Here is a 17,657-nt window from a genome sequence, read left to right as displayed (position 1 = left end):
ATCCATGTGCCGTTTTTGTAGGGACGTCAGTTTTCAACTCCTCTGGGTAAATGCCCAGGAGCAAAATCGCCAATTCATATGGTAAGGGTATGGTGAGTTGTGTAAGAAACCACCAAAGCGTCTCCCAAACCGGCAGTACTGCTTTTTGTGTCCCCCCAGAAATGAATGTGAGTTCTTGTTGCTCCATACCTGTGGAAGCATTTGGTGTTATCTTTTTTTTTTTTTTTTTTGCATTTTTCAATATTCTGAGAGTTGTGCAGTGATATCTCTTTAATTTGCAATTCCCTAAAGACGTCTGATATGGGACATTCGTTTCATATGATGATCACCTTCTTGTACATATTCTTCGCTGAGGTGTCCAGATATTTTGCAAATTTGAAAATCAGGTTGTTTTGTTTGTCTTCCTGTTGAGTTTTAAAAGTTCTTGGTCTATTTTGGATAACAGTCCTTTATGAAATGCCTTTTGCAAATATTTCCTTCCAGCTTGTGGCTTGTCTTCTCCTTTGCCTGATAGTCGTTTGAAGAACAGAAGTCTTTGATTATAATGAAGTCCAGCTCCTCGGTTTTTTCTTTCATGGATTGGTGTTATCTTTAAAACATTTATCACCAAATTCCAAGTCATTTGGCTTTTCTCCTGTGTTGTCATCCAGGAAGTTTCGAGTTTTGCATTTAGGTTTACACTGTATTTGAGGTTATTTTTTTAAGGGTGTAAGGTCTCTGTCTAGATTATTTTGTTACACATGTGCATCCAGTTAGTTGTCCCAGCACCATTTGTTGAAAAGGTTATCTTTTCCCCACTGTATTTCCTTTACTCCTGTGTCAAAGATCAGTTTACTCTATGTGTGACGGTCCATTTCTCAGCTTTCGGTTCTGTTTCCTCCATTTGTCGATGCCTCTGCCAACACCACACTGCCCTGATCATGAAGTAGCTTTTATGATTCAGATGCTTATTTATGTATTGGCCATTTCCTCAGTCACCTCTGTTTGGTTCCAGAATGCATCAATAAACAAACATTTTTAAATTAATAAGCTGGATGTCGAATTAAAGAGGAAAAAAAACTATCAGCTGCATTCATTTGCTCATCTCCTTTAGAAGAATGATGTGATGACTAGGACACAATAGAAAAGCAAAACAGTGGGAACGGGGATGCTGTTGATCGAAAACGGCTAAATATATATTTTTTTGGTCTTTTTGTCTTTTTTAGGCCACACCCATGGCATATGGAGGTTCCTAGGCAAGGGATCTAGTTGGAGCTACAACAACCAGCCTACACCCAGCCACTCGGGATCTGAGCCTCATCTGCAACCTACACCACAGCTCATGGCAACGCTGGATCCTTAACCCACTGAGCAAGGCCAGGGATGGAACCTGTGTCCTCATGGATCCTAGTGGGGTTTGTTAACTACTGAGCCATGACGGGAACTCCAGAAATGGCTAAATATTGATCCATGTGGGATTTCATCAAAGATGTGACTTGGGGCAAGGTTAGACTTGTAAAAACTGTCCACATTAGGCAAACAGACAAAATCAAAGGTATGTTCATTATTATTTAAACTTAATTAGTTACAAAAAGGAAACGTGAACAAAATGGAAAAAGCTCTGTGACCTAAGCATAGATAAAAATGGGAACTAATGAGTTGGGAAAATACAAATCTACAAAAGAAAAAACAGTTGCAAAATAACAGAAACATGACTATTGAAGATATAGCCTGTTTTTCTGCTCTTGACAGATTAAGAGACAGAAATAAGGAAAATGTGAATAATTCAAGAATAGGATTTAATTATATTGCCTTTCAATATACTCGATTTACCAAATTTTAAGGAAAATTCATCTTAAATGTAGTGAGCAAATTTGAATCAATTTTTCCTGTTAATTTTTTCCCAACCATGGTGGTTTATCTGAATCATAAAATATTTAAAAAATAATTTTAGTGACCATTTTCTTAGAACCAGTGGTTATGGAGATACACAGAAGAAAAATCATTACCTCAGGACCTAAATCCTTCCAGGAATCTGTGTTGAAAAGGGGCTACATTTTCTCTTTTCATTCATATATTCTTATTCAGCATTACTGAAGCACAGATGTTTCACCTCACAGCATTCAAATAAACTCCTATTAAAAGGATTTCTTATATCTATCAAAGTATGGTATTATAAGGTCAGGGATTGTTTATCATATCAATTACTGAAGTTTCAGAAAGGTTATTTATTTCAAAGCCTTTGAAGCCATTTATTCACCAACTGGACTTCCAGAACGTGCAAAGATTGTCAGATAAATACTCAAAATGCCTACTGAGGAATTTAGAAACCATTTGTTTATAATAATAAAGATTGAAGCAAGCTAATGTATGAAAAGTGATGCTTGTAAAAACAACCATTGACACTAATTCCTGTTTACTGAGGAGAAACCACTTATCATCACAATGGCCCCATCATCCCTGAGGGAGAATTGTGACTATCTCTGCCTCCACAGAGCATACCAGAGAGTGTGTGTGTGTGTGTGTGTGTGTGTGTGTGTGTGTGTGTGTGTGTGCGCGCGCGCATGTGCATGTGCGCAGTGCTGATGCAGGAAAGCCTAGGAGCCTGTGGGTGGGTGCAGGCAGGTTAACTGGACTTTCCTCACTGCTTGAAAATCCAGATAGCTCCCTGCTGCAATGGGGAGCCAACAAAAGGTTTTATTACAGATTGAAGATGCCTCACAAGTGAACAATTGGTTCCCCCAAGGAAAATATGTGCTTTTCAATGGTAATAATATGCTATCAGCAGCAGTAATAATAGCAGGTGTCTGCTGTGTGCTTGGAAGCCGGTTTCTGGGAGGATTGCAGGTGTTAATTGACTTAATTCTCACAGCACGCCGTGGCTTAGCGACTGTTTCATTATTAAGACTTTGTAGACGGGGCAGTTGAAGAACAGAAAAGTAAATTTGCAGTGTTGTACATTTACTTCTCATGTATGTGGGTAAGGGTGCCCAGCAGGACGGATTTCACAGGAGACATTGTGAGGTAGATCCACTCTGTTTCCATAATTATAGAAAAGGAGAAAGGGCTCTGGAAACAGAGTCAAAACATATAAACAATGACTGCTATGAAGATGCAAAGACAAGTCTGCCCTTTATCAGACTCTCTTATCTTCTTTGTCTCTCAACCTTCTCATGGGGGGTGGGGAGGTCTAAATGAGCGTGGTATGTTGAAAGATCCTGTCAGTTGTAAGTACTGTATTAACATGAGATATTTAAAGTGTTTCATCAATAGACAAGGATGTCCACTTTCACCACTCTTATTCAACATAGTTTTGGGAGTCCTAGCCATGGCAATCAGAGAAGAAAAAGAAAAGGAATCCAAATTGGAAACGAAGTGAAACTATTATGGTTAGCAGAGGACATGATACCATACCTAGAAAATCCTAAACATACTACGAGAAAGCTGTTAGAGTTTATCGGTGAAGTTGGTAAAATTACAGGAAACAAAATTAATACATAGAAATTGACTGCATTTTGATATACAACAATGAAGGACAGAAAGAGAAATTAGGGAAAGTATCCCATTGACCATCACATCACAAACAATAAAAAACCTAGGAATCAACCTCCCTAAAGAACCAAAAGACCTCGGAGTTCCCATCGTGTCGCAGTGGTTAATGAATCTGACTAGGAACCATGAGGTTGTGGGTTCAATCCCTGACCTTGCTCAGTGGGTTAACTATCTGGCATTTCCATGCGCTGTGGTGTAGGTCACAGACGCAGCTCGGATCTGGTGTTGCTGTGGCTCTCGTGTAGGCCGGTGGCTACAGCTCTGATTAGACCCCTAGCCTGGCAACCTCCAAATGCTGCAGGAGTGGCGCTAGAAAAGGCAAAAAGACAAAAAAAAAAAAAAAAAAAAAACCAAAAAGACTCTGAAAACTATAAGATGTTGATGAAAGAAATCAAAGATGACACCAATGGATGGAGAGAATACCATGCTCTTCAATTGAAATAATCGATGTCGACAAAATGACTATACTACCCAAGACAATCTACAGATTCAATGCAATCCTTATGAAATTACCAATGACATTCTTCACACAACTAGAACAAAATACTTTAAAATTTGTAGGGAAACATAAAACACCCCCAAATAGCCAAAGCAATATTGAAAAAGAGAAATGGAACTGGAGAAATCAGGCTTCATCTTCAGACTATATCACAAAGCTACAGTCATCAAAACAGAATGGTACTGACACAAAAAGAGAAAAAAAAAATCAGTGGAACAGGATAGAAAACCCAGAAATAAACCCAAGCAACCGTGGCCAGCTAATCTATGACAAAGGAGGTAAGAACATACAGTGGAACAAAGAAAGTCTCTTCAATAAGTAGTTCTGGGAAAATTGGACAGCTATATGTAAAAGAATGAAATTAGAACATTCTTTAACACAAAAAAATGGATTAAAGACCTAAAAATATAAGTCCAGATGCTATAAAACTCCTAGAGGAAATCATAGGCAGAATGCTCTTTGATGTAAATCACAGCAACATTTCATTTTATCCACCTCCTAGAATAATGATAGTAAAAACAAAAATAAACCAATGTAACTCAAAACCCTTTGGACAGGAAAGGAAACGCAAAAACAAACAAACAAACAAAAAAACCCAAAAACACTTTTGCACAGCAAAGGAAATCATAAATGAAACAAAAAGACGACTTAAAGAATGGGAGAAAATAGTTGCAAATGATGCCCCAGACAGGGGCCTTATCACCAAAATATGCAAGAAATTCATAAAACTCAGAAAAAGGGAGGGGCAGAAGACCTAAATAGACTTTTTTTCCCAAAGAAGATATACAGATGGCCAGTATACACATGAAAAGATGCTAAATATCACTAATTATTAGAGAAATGCAAGTCAAAACTACAATGAGGTGACACCTCACGCTGGTTGGAATGGCCATCATTAAGTCAACAAGTAACAAATGCTGGAGAGGGTATGGAGAAAAGGGAACCCTCCTACACTGTTGGTGAGAATGTAAACTGGTACAACCACTATGGAAAACAGTATGGAGATTCCTCAGAAAACTGAAAAGAGAGTTGTCAAATGAGCCAGCAATCCCACTTCTGGGGGCATATATCCAGAGGAAGCTATCATTCAGAAAGACACACTCACCCCTATGTTCACTGCAGCACTATTCACAATAGCCAAGAAATGGAAACAACCTAAATGTCCATTGAGAGATGAATGGATTAAGAAGATGTGGTATATATACACAATGGAATACTACTCAGCCATAAAAAAGAACAAAATAATGCCATTTGCAGCAACATGGATGGAACTAGAGACCCTCATACTAATGAAGTCAGAAAGAGAAAGACAAATACCATTTACTATCCATTTGCAGCAACATGGATGCAACTAGAGATTCTCATACTGATAGGAATGGACTAGGCACAGGTCATTGTAGAAGTCCCAATAGGGGACCATAGATGGAGAGGGAAACCTAGGGGACCCTGGGAGATCACTGTAACTTAATAATTGCTCAAGAAAGCCATCAGCACAAGGCAGGCTCGATGGGCTAGTGGACGTGCGAGAATTGCCTCCGGTCACTGGGTGGGGGATGGGATGAGGCTTGCCTGCAGATTCAGACCAAGGGCAGGAGTTTGAGGACTGCCCTTCTGCTCATGTGAATACACACCTTACCAAATACTAAGGAGGAGCTACTCATCCCAGCAAGGAAGAGGCAGCTTTTCCCACCCCCACTCCCCTTGGAGGATAAAACTGGAGCCCACCAGATCCTCGGGGCAGAGCCTCCATGCCTGCTTGCATCTCTCACAAGCGTCCTATCTTAATACGTCTATTTCTTGCCTATCACTTTGTCTCTCAATGAATCCCTTCTTTGCAGAGGCATGAAGAACCTGAACCTCAGTAAATCCAGACACAGGGTGAGTGAGTCTAATTTAAAACCATGGGTTTAAGTCCCAGTCAGCTTTAGGCTGGGTTCGAGTCCTGGCACGTGGGTTCAAGTCCCATTCTGGGTTCTGGCTGGGTTAGTCCTGTCAGTTGCAATTCTAAGTGAAGTGAAGTCAGAGAAAGACAAATACCCTATGATATCACGTCTACGTGGAACCTAAAATAAGGCACAGGAGTTCCCATCGTGGCACAGTGGTTAACGAATCCGACTAGGAACCATGAGGTTGCGGGTTCGGTCCCTGCCCTTGCTCAGTGGGTTAACGATCCGGCGTTGCCGTGAGCTGTGGTGTAGGTTGCAGACGCGGCTCGGATCCGAGTTGCTGTGGCTCTGGCGTAGGCCGGTGGCTACAGCTCCGATTCAACCCCTAGCCTGGGAACCTCCATATGCCGCGGGAGCGGCCCAAAGAAATAGCAAAAAGACAAAAAAAATTAAAAAATAAAAATAAAATAAAATAAGGCACAGATGAACCTACCTACAGAACAGAAACAGACTCCTCGAGAACAGACTTATGGTTGCCAAGGAGAAGGGAGTGGGATGGAGTGGGATGGACTGGGAATTTGGGGTTAGTAGAAGCAAATTAGTATATATACGATGGAAAAGTTCCTCCTATATTCCTAAGGAACTATATTCAGTATCCTGTGATAAACCATAAGAGAAAAGAACACGTAAAAGACTGTATATACATATGTATATACTGAATGGCTTTGCTGTACAGAAGGAAATTAGCACAACAGTATAAATCAACTATACGTCAATAACGATTTTTAAAGCAAGACTATACTATGAGGCCAATTTAAATACCCAAAGGTAGATGGCATCTACACATTGAAAGCATAAGAAAACTTTTTTTTTTTTTCCTTTTTAGGGCTGCACCCACAGCACATGGAAGTGCCCAGGCTAGGGGTTGAATCTGAGCTGCAGGTGCCGGCCTAAGCAACAGCCACAGCAATGTGGGATCCAAGCCACGTCTGTGACCTACACCACAACTCCTGGCAACGCTGGATTCTTAATCCATTGAGCAAGGCCAGGGATTGAACCCGTATCCTCATGGATGCTAGTGGGGTTCCTAACCCACCAGGCCATAAGGGAACTCGCATAAGAAGCATTTTTGCAGAGACCTATCAGATGTCACACAGCTTGTCTCTAATACTTGTTTCTCCCTCACTGTTCCCATATGTACAGACTCAGTTGTCTCATGCAAACATGTCTAACTAGAAACATGTTACATGTATATTTTTACTTTCATAAAAAAAATAAAAAGAAAACCAAATAATTATAAATAAGCCCAGGAAATTTGTCTTTGAATCAAACAATGAAATAGATAAGACTCTATGATATTCAATGAAAAGGCAGGGAAAAGGCAGTAAAGGAAATCAACAAAATGAGACATCAGAAACTGAATACAGGAGTTCCCGTCATGGCGCAGCGGTCAACAAATCTGACTAGCATCCATGAGGACGTAGGTTCCATCCCTGGCCTTGCTCAGAGGGTTAAGGATCCGGCGTTGCCATAAGCTGTGGTGTAGGTTGCAGAAGCAGCTCAGATCCTGCACTGCTGTGACTGTGGTGTATACTGCCAGCTATAGCTCCCATTCAACCCCTAGCCTGGGAATTTCCATATGCTGCGAGTGCGGCCCTAAAAAGCAAAAGAAAGAAAGAAAGATAGACTAAATACAGGAGTTCTCACTATGGTGCTTTGGGTCCAGGATCCAGTGTTGGTACAGGATGAAGCTGCAGCTTGTATTTGATCCCTGGACTAGCAATTTCCATATGCTATGGGTACATCATCATAGCCATTAAAAGAAAGAGAGAGAAAAAAAGGAGAGGGAAGGAGGGGAGGAAAGAAAGAAGGAAGGAAAGAGAGAGAGAGGAAGGAAGGAAGAAAGGAAGGAAGGAAGATGCAGACAGAGATTGAAGATTATATAAACTGGAAATTTCTAGAAAATTTCCTAAAAACATATAAAGTAGAAATTTTTAGAAAAGAGGAGAATATACCTGAAAATAGGAATTGCCAAAATAGAGTTAAAAATATTAGAGAAAGTTGGAAGTCTGTATAAATCAATAAAAGAAAAACAAGGGAAATAAAGACCAAAAAAAAGGGGACCTGCTGGTCAAGCCTCTGGGATCACACACATATCCTGATGTTCTTTTTTTTTTTAGTTTATTCAAGCTCGAACAATAAAATAAAATGAATCCCGTGCATACATGGGCACACACAGGATGGGGGATCCATTGTATTATCACATGTTTGCAGAACTGAGATGGGAAAAATCTGATGCATATAGAGGAAAAACCATAGTTCAAAGAGTACATGCAACTCTCTAAAACTCGTGTTTGAATGTTTTTCAGAACGCTAAGAGGCAGAACAGCGCAAATGTAGCTGTTCCAGTTGGAAAGGGAGAGAGCAGGCAGGGTAGTAAGCCGAAACTCACCTCCTGTCCTGTGTTCCTTGTCAAAACCCCAATCTTTTTCAGCCACCTCACTGTCTATCCTACACCTGCACTCAGGCAGCAGTATCCTGCTGGACAAAACAGTCCTATAGGATGGTCTGTTTAAACACTGGGTCATTAACTTCCAGGGGGGGTTCCTGAGTTAATTTGCTTGCCTGCATACTCTGAGTCATCAAAATTGAGGGAGTTCCCCTTGTGGCTCAGCAGTCAAGAACCTGACTAGTATCCATAAGGATACAGGTTCGATCCCTGGCCCTGCTCAGTGGGTTAAAGATACAGTGTTGTGGTGGGCTGCAGTGTAGTTCTCAGATGTGGCTCCGATCCTGCGTTGCTGTGGCTATAATGTCGGCAGGCAGCTGCAGCTCCGATTTGACCCCTGGCCTGGGAACTTCCATGCACCATGGGTGTGACCCTAAAAAGCCAAAAAAAAAAAAAAAAAAAAAAGAGAGAGAGAGAAGGTTTCCATGCTAGAGTCACCTAGGAAGTTGTGAAGAATATTGATGCTGAGGTCACACCACCAAAACATCCCCATGGAAGTAGTCTTGAATGTGGCCTGGGCATCCAGATTTGAAACATCTTCCTTGTTGAATTCAGCACACACATCTAAGAACAAGGGACTTAGCCATCATCTAGACATAAAGTGCAGATTCTGCTTTGGTCACTGCAGGAGCGCTTGGTGATAACAGAATAATGCCCGGGGGATGCCGATGCTGGTGGCCTGCATGCCACACTCTGAAGGACAGGGATCGCAAGGCTCCTGCTTTCTCCTCCCACCGCTCGTGGCCAGGGCTTCCTCCTCCCCATCCTTGCTCTCTGTCCATCCGCCGTCCCTCTGGGGGCTCAGACGATTCATGCTCCCATCTCATGAAAACGGGCCCACTTCCTCAAGAGAACGGACTTCTCTATCACCCGCCAAATTCTCCCTTCCACGCTCCTGATCAGACAGCCATGGGGAAATGGATCCCTCCATTCCGAAGTAGATTAGACTGTCCCAGCCTTACTTGCTCAAAAAAGGGGAAAACATAAATCTCTTTCTATTCCCATTTTCTTTTTCCCTGGCCATGAAAACACCTTGGGGAAAAGATGATGTGATTTGTCACCTTCCAATGTCTCTTTTCCATTTTGCTCTTAAGCCAGGATGTTTTCACACCCGTACTGCTGCCGGAGGCAATGCCAAGGTCAGCCCTCCGTGGACCAGACCTACCAGCATCATTTGACACAACAGGCCCTTTCCCCAGTGCATACCTTGGTACCTCACCCTCTGCCTCTGTCTTCCCTGCATCACCCGGTGTTTCTTCCCAGGCTCCTTTGCTTTCCTGCCTTCACAGCCTTGAAAGGTTGTGATGGATGGTCCAGGCCTCGTCTTTGGATGTTTCAATTGTGTTGTCTACATGTACTCCTTCCAGGATCTCATGGAGCCTGATGGCTTGAAACTCCACCTCTCTGCTGACAGTATTTCCGTGGTCAGGTTGTGTCTCTACCCTGAATGCTAGATTGATGCCTTCCACTCTCCCTTCATTCTGCCTGGATGCCTGACATGCATCTCAACCTTTTTTCTAGCCTTACGGAGACATGACGGACACACAACATAATGTCGAAGTGATGATTGGATGACATATAATGTGATGATTTGAGACACATCTGAAGAGAGGAATGGGCACCAAGGTACAGTTTGTTAATACCCTGTCACCTCACATAACGGCCACTTCCTTTTTATGTATATGTATATTTTCAAGTATATGCTACAGAATATAACTATAGGTACTGTTCTGAACATGAGACCCCAGAACTTCCACATCTTATACCTGGAAATCTGTACCCTTTGACACTCAGCTCTCCGTTTCCCCAATCCCCAAAGACCTAGCAACCACTGCTCTCGTCTCTATCTCTGTGCGCTCTGCTTTGTAAGATTCCACATACGGCATATCGCTCTGATTTCATTCACTTAGCCTAACGCCCTCACGCGTCACCCATGTTGTCATAAATGGCTTATGTGGCTCTGAGGAAGAAGGAACTACTCATGCTAACCTCATCAGCCAAAATCTGATGTCCTCATCCCTTCATCATTCCATAATCTCTCTCTCTCTCTCTCTCTCTCTCTCTCTCACACACACACACACACAGGAAAAGGGACAAGAAAAGAATCTCGTTTCCCTTCCCATCTTCTCCATCTTAGGGTCAACTCTACTCAACTCAGACCAAGACTCCAACTCCACTCGGACAAAGACTCAGGAAAGGTGTGGGGGCACTTTCTTGCCTTCGTAGCCTTTCATCCATGGTTTCATGAAGGTCTCCATACAGCCTTCATTTTCCAAGGACACACGACCCCTGCGTCCTCCACAACCCTCTTGAGAACACCACCACTGCAGTCCTGGGGGGTGGTCGGCACATTCCAATGGGACTGCCCATTCCATATTCTCCCCTGTAGACTCCAACCCGGCCAGCAGGCAGAGAGACACACGGAATAGAGAACGCCAGCTCTGCCCATCCTTCTCGTATCATCACCTTCCCCTGACATCTCATCCTCGCCGTCTCACGCTCGAATCGTCTGTCCCATGAGGCCCATGTTGGCCCTGAGCTGACCCTTCAACACTGCAGTCAGCCTTCCAAGAAACTATGACAAAGCTAAGTGAACATTATGGTATGAAATATTTAAAGATGACATATTTGTGTGTATAAACTCAGTAAAAAGATAAGATGCATTGGATTATCAAAGGAGATTCACTCTGAAACCTTCCCTCGTATCACACTTTACTTAGAATTCTCTACAGGCAAAGCAGGTCTGGAATCATCAACACTTCTAGAATCCTTTCTTGTTTCATGTGACACCCTCTGACCCTGATTGAATATCTAAAGTCTCTAAGTGATAGCTGGACAGAAGGGACTTCCTTGTTTACTTGCATGAAACATCTCCTTTCATTCTCAGATATTTGCATCACTTATGTAACATCTTATGGGGGGCCACATCTCTAAACTCATCAACAATACTAAGTAGGCCAGTTACATTCAGCTAAAAGTGGACGGATATGGACTCTCCCATGAAGACCTAGCATTTCAGTGTTTGCTAAGAGGTCTAACATTGACAGGCTCACAGGGAGAGTTGCCCTGATCAACCTGCTTTCTTTTTCTCAGTGTCCCTGGTGAAAAAAAGAAAATGGATTTTTCAGACTGCCACGAACCTTTCCTTTTCCACGTGTGTAAAGAGGGTGGCATTTATTTTCGGCACTACTTTATTTATTTTTAAATTTGCAAACATCAAAAAATGGAGAACGAGCCAAGACTTGAGTATTCAGATAATTGTAAGAAGTGGGTTGAGCTCATGTCAGTATTTGAAGGCAAGCCCAAGAAGGCAATAGGAGAAGTTTCCTGTGGACGTTGGAGTAAGGAATGGGCACTTGTTCCGTTCAAACAGTGGGAAATGCTGATCAAAACTACCATGAGCTACCACCTCGCACCAGTCAGAATGGCCCTCATTCATAAGTCCACAGATAACAAGTGCTGGAGGAGCTGTGGAGAAAAGGGAACCCTCCTGCACTGCTGGTGGGAATGTCAACTGGTACAGCCACTATGGAGAACAGTTTGGAGATACCTTAGAAAGCTATACATAGAACTTCCATATGACCCCGCAATCCCACTCTTGGGCATCTATCCGGACAAAACTCTACTTAAAAGAGACACATGCACCCGCACGTGTTCATTGCAGCACTATTCACAATAGCCAGGACATGGAAACAACCCAACTGTCCATCCACAGATGACTGGATTCGGAAGATGTGGTATATATACACAATGGAATACTACTCAGCCATAAAAAAGAATGACATCATGCCATTTGCAGCAACGTGGATGGAACTAGAGAATCTCACCCTGAGTGAAATGAGCCAGAAAGACAAAGACAAATACCATATGATATCACTTATAACTGGAATCTAATATCCAGCACAAATGAACATCTCCTCAGAAAAGAAAATCATGGACTTGGAGAAGAGACTTGTGGCTGCCTGATGGGAGGGGGAGGGAGTGGGAGGGATCGGGAGCTTGGGCTTATCAGACACAACTTAGAATAGATTTACAAGGAGATCCTGCTGAATAGCACTGAGAACTTTGTCTAGATACTCATGCTGCAACAGAACAAAGGGTGGGGGGAAAAATGTAATTATAATGTATACCTGTAAGGATAACCTGACCCCCTTGCTGTACAGTGGGGAAAAAAAAAAAAAAGTGGGACATAGATCTGGACATATCCTATTTCTTTGTCCATCTCTCTTGTCAAAAGGTCTAGAAATATCCATGTCTTCATCTAAGCCTTGGTGATGAAATAAGTTCTGATTCTGGATAAGTTTTCTCCCCTACATAGTTGTTGGGATTTACGTTCAGCTGTTACCTTATACTTAGAGAATTTATTTGCCAAACAGTTACATGGATTTCAATTTATTGTGCCTACAGGGCATGCGTGTTTGGCTAAACCAGAGAAACCTACTCCAACAGGCTCAGGCATTGGGAAACAGTCATGTTGCAAACTCTTGCTGTAGTCAAACTGAACGTGGAGCCAATGAATCATCAGACTTCTGACCTCGGGAAAATTGTATAGATCAGTGGTCCTCTCTAAATAATATATGAAGCTGGATACTCACTAAGTTTCACACTGAGGTCTGGGAGGAGGGGGGCTGTGGGTCACACTGAGTAGAGATTAATGAGGCTGTGTATATTTCCTGCTCTGTGGGCAAATAATTCAATATATGCCAAGGAAGTCACTGATGGAAAACAGGAGACCCTGCATTGACGTGTTAGGTATTTTGAGACCATACTCAACGGAAATTAATTAAGTGCTACAGTATCTGTGATTAAATAATCTTTAGGGAAAACCAGAAAATTCACGAAAAAGGAAATGGAAGAGAAAGGAAGTAAATTCTAGGCAGCAGGAGCAGAAACAATGATAAAGTAAGTTGTAAACAGTAGCCAAAACAACAATAAACTAAGGTGTAGACACAGCTCATTTGAGGCGTGTCCAGAACAGCCCCGTGTCCTTTATATTTTTCACATTCTTGTGTCATTTGGTTGGTATGTGTTGGGGCGTGTTGCTGTGAGGAATGGTATTTGAGTGTTCAGGGAGGAGGGTGACTTTGTCAAAGCAAAGTCCAAGGTCTTGGACAGGGGACGGGAGTGGGATTAACCAGAGACAGTGATGGAGAAGCGGCAAAAGGCTGGGGAGTGGGGTGAAGCCATTCCTGTTGGGGATGCCAAATCTGTGGGAGGAAGAGACATTTTTTTAAGAGCCATTGCAGGGTCGTGTGATGTGAGTCTGAATTTAAGTCCATGAAAATTTACTCAGAGGCCCAGAAGTCAAGTACAGGTGCTGGTGAAGGTTTCTGGAGAACATCACATCTGAGGTGAACCAGGAATTCAAAAAGGACTAGTGAAGAGCCTCAGAGAAAGATAAAAGGGGTTCCATCCTGGGGAAAGGGATGTTTCCTGAAGATATGATGTGGGCACTGGTATAAGACATGTGACAATGCAGCGAGAAGAGGGAGGTTGAGTGAAGATGCAAGAGATGTCCAGACAAAGGGAAGGACATGTTCGATGATCGCACCCTTTAGGGGATAGCCCACCTTTAAGTGAATACGACCTTAGGGCTCTCCATGACCTCAACCTTACTGGATTCTCAGCATCATCTTTTATCACACACCCTGCTGCCCAGTCTAAGCTTCTGTCTTAAAGCCGCTCCAGACTCCACTCCAGATCAACGAGCAGGATCTCTGAAGCTGATTGGTCATGGGCTACGAGGAAGAGGCGTCAGTGCAGTTCCCATGTGACCCGGGGAGGGTGTCAATCCCTACAGCTATTCTGAAGGGCAACTTGCCTTCCTCTCTGCTAGGTGCTTTACAGATATTTTTGGAAGTGTTATCTCTGTCCCAGAGAGGATGGAATAGCTTTGTGGCAAGGACAAGGGATCAACTTAAAGTCCCAGGTGACAGCTTGCTTCTGAGCCCACATGTGCCTGGCTCCCAAGGCCCTCATCTTTTCATGGCATCACCTGCCCACCAAAGGTGAGGTACAAACACAAACTAAACAATCTTATGGTGCTTGAACGTTGCTTATATAAAAATGGGGCTTTCTTATAATGCCAGTACTAGGAACCAGAATGCATACCTCTTTAAGAATTTGCAACCCTAGGGAGTTCTGTTAGATGCAGTGGGTTAAGGATGGGGGATTGTCACTGCAGCAGCTTGGGTTGCTGTTGTGGTGCAGGTTCGAACCCTGGCCCAGGAACTTTGATATGCTGCAGGTGCAGCCAAAAAAAACCCATAGCTACATGATATTGAAATTTTATAGGATATCACTGCTTGTATTCCTCTAAGAAGTCAATATTACCAAGGCATTCTTATTTCTTCATCATAATGCTTTATGATATTAATATGTGTGTGGCACAGACTGAATGTTTCTGTCCCCCACACCCCAACTTCACATGTTGAAACCCTAACCCCCTGTGTTGGAATTAGGAGGTGGGGCCTCTGGGAGGTGATGAGGTTGTGGGGTGGAGCTCCCATGCATGGGATTAGTGTCCTAATAAAAGAGCCCAGAGAAAAGACACAGTGAGATGACTGTGAACCAGGCAGCAGGTTCTCAGCTGACACTGAATCTGCTAACAGTGTCATCTAGGACATCCTCGTCTCCAGAAACGTGAGAAATGAATGTCTGTTGTTTATAAGCCATGCAGTCTATGGTAATCTATTATAATAGCCCAAACAAACTACAACAACGGGTTTGGGTTTTTCGGGGTTTTTTTGCTTTTGTCGTTTCAGGGCTACACCTGCAGCATATGGAAGTTCCCAGGCTAGGGGGCGAATTGGAGCTGTAGCCACCAGCCTACACACAACCACAGCAATGCTGGATCCTTAACCCACTTAGTGAGGCCAGGGATCAAACCCGCATCCTCGTGGATCCTAGTTGGGTTCATTACCACGGAGCCATGACGGGAACTCTGGGCTTGGGTTTTTAATAGAGTGGGATACAAACCACTTGTAAAGAAGTTTGACCAACACTGAGCTTATGTTTCAAATGGATTTGGTTCTTATCCAATGCTAAATCCACATTGGGAAAGAAGAATAGAAATTTCAGAAAATGAAGCTGAACTGGATAGTTCTCCCAATATTAAGTCTGTGAAAATGTATTTTTACCTTAATCTATAATAAGACTTATTTCTTAATCTATAGAAATTAACATGCCCCAGTTTAAAGATGTAGGAAAAAGTGATATAAACAAAAAGGGGAAACCCATGAAAAAGCAGTCGGAACACACAGGAAGACAATGAATTTAGCTGAAAATGGGGAGTTGATGTCATTAGAATCTGGTTCCATAGTGAAAATGAAAAGCCAAACTAAAAATAATCCACAAACCTGCACATTAACTGCGGCAGTGAATTACCACTCCACACATTACACACAACTCAGACTATGTATGTCCTGCTGGTAGCAGTGGGAGGAAGTATCGAAATATAGCAAAGTCATAAAATGAATCATACTAGCTCCAAATCACAGAAGGTCACCTTGAAAGATTGTTCTTTCGGTAAATAGAGGACAAAATCAGGTAGAAAGGTACTTTACAAGATGGAATGATTATTTTACACCATCAGCTTTGAAAGTCTGTTTTCAGCCCAGGATAGTATTATGCAAAATCGTTCATAAAATATTCACTTCTCTGATTGAATACATGTATCTGTCTACTTTAAGAAACTGGAACATAATTCATTGACAGAGGGAATCACTAAGGAAGCTAACGGAGGGCGATGGTAGGTTCACGTACAATAAAAACCCAATAAAACAATCACAGAACAGCATCTTCCTGTTTCGTTATCTTTAAACCTTTCAGATGGCACAGTCGACCCGAGTATTGCAGCAATACCCTAACTGCATGCGCTAAAGCATGAAGTGTACATTAGCTATCATCTGGGTGTCCCAACCTTCTGGTACATCACCCTAAAGATGTTCACCCTCAACCTAATGATATATTTATGTGGATTCAAAATTGCTGTGAGCATTAATGGAAACTTGGATCCTTTAATGAGTGCAAAAGCAGAATGTTAGGGTGAGCTGTGAGATGATATATTTGATTTATTCCTAAAATATGTAACACGGCTTTGCGGTGACGGTTCCAACTGGAGTAATTGGTGGCAATTAAAATAATGAGATATTCTAAATAATGATACATGCAATACGAACGCAGGGTGATATGTAATTTGTAATTCCGCTATCATTTTTAAGCTGATACATGTCTTCCTAATTACAAGGCTCTTTTGCGCTAATAGGAATTTGTTTTGTCATATGGATTCTACTTTGGAGGAATTACTTCTCCACATAGCCAATGTGAAAACCCTCTGTCCGAAACCTAAGATCTACTGTAAACACGTCATTTGGAAAATGAACTTTGGAAAACAGTTGGGAGCTATCTACAACTTGAATACATGCTTATTCCGTGATCCAGCATTTCCCCTCCTAGGTAAATATCTAACATATTGTGATGTGTGTTCACCAAAAGATAGGTGCAGGAATGGTGACAGTATCACTCTGTGGTATTTTTCAGCGATAGATGTTTGAGAATAAAATGAAGGGCTTGGCTATGTGCTTGGGTTTGGAGGCAGCAGTGGTGATTTAGAAATTGGATTCGGGTACCTCGTGGCAGAATTATTGCCTCATTACCACTTATGATTTAAAACTGGTTCTGATTACTAGGTATAAAACAAATAATACACAAGGATAGAGTGTACAACATAGGGAAAATAGCCAATATTTCATAATAACTTTAAATGCAGTATGATCTATCAAAATGGTAAATCACTGTGTTACACACCTGAAATTAACACGGCAAATGAACTAAACTCCAACAAAAAAGCTAGTTCCTATCCTTGGTAATATGATACTTAATATGAGTGCATAGTAGTTATGGAATGTTGGGTGTAAAAAAAGGGGGGGGGCATTGATTGCCTGTGTCAAAAATATTCCAGTTCACTGACGTGTGTGAATGCCTTTAATTTGGAAAACAGCTTTATGAAATATCCTTTTGCCCTTTTCCGACACCAAGAAAATAAGATGCAAAATGATCCCTTGTTCGGAGTCAAATAAAAAGTGATGATGCTATATAGGAAATAAATCAAGAAGTAGTTCTGGAGACAGACTGGTAGATTTCTTTCCTGCTGGAAAGTGAGGGCTGGCTGTTTTGGCATGGACATATAAACTGCAAAGAAAAGGTTCACGGGGACTCAGCCATGTGGGCA

General features: G+C 42.1%; 1 protein-coding gene across 4 annotated transcripts in view; it reads left to right on the top strand.

Moving 5' to 3' along the window:
* PNPLA4 (patatin like phospholipase domain containing 4) overlaps positions 1-15,215 on the top strand; it is an 82,986-nt gene extending 67,771 nt beyond the window's left edge. Inside the window, exons 6-7 of one of the 4 annotated variants that reach the window (XR_002340527.1) lie at positions 9,947-10,051; positions 11,519-15,215. The gene's annotated coding sequence lies outside the window, so the exon portion shown is untranslated. Of the gene's footprint in view, positions 1-9,946; positions 10,052-10,562; positions 11,084-11,518 lie in introns of those variants that run through there. The other 3 variants (XR_002340526.1, XR_002340525.1, XR_002340524.1) reach the window with 3 other exon arrangements.

This window comes from Sus scrofa, chromosome X, assembly GCF_000003025.6.
Source record: "Sus scrofa isolate TJ Tabasco breed Duroc chromosome X, Sscrofa11.1, whole genome shotgun sequence".
Taxonomy (NCBI): Eukaryota; Metazoa; Chordata; class Mammalia; order Artiodactyla; family Suidae; genus Sus; species Sus scrofa.
Note: the sequence above shows the minus strand (reverse complement) of the source record. Positions and strands in the feature narration are given on the sequence as shown.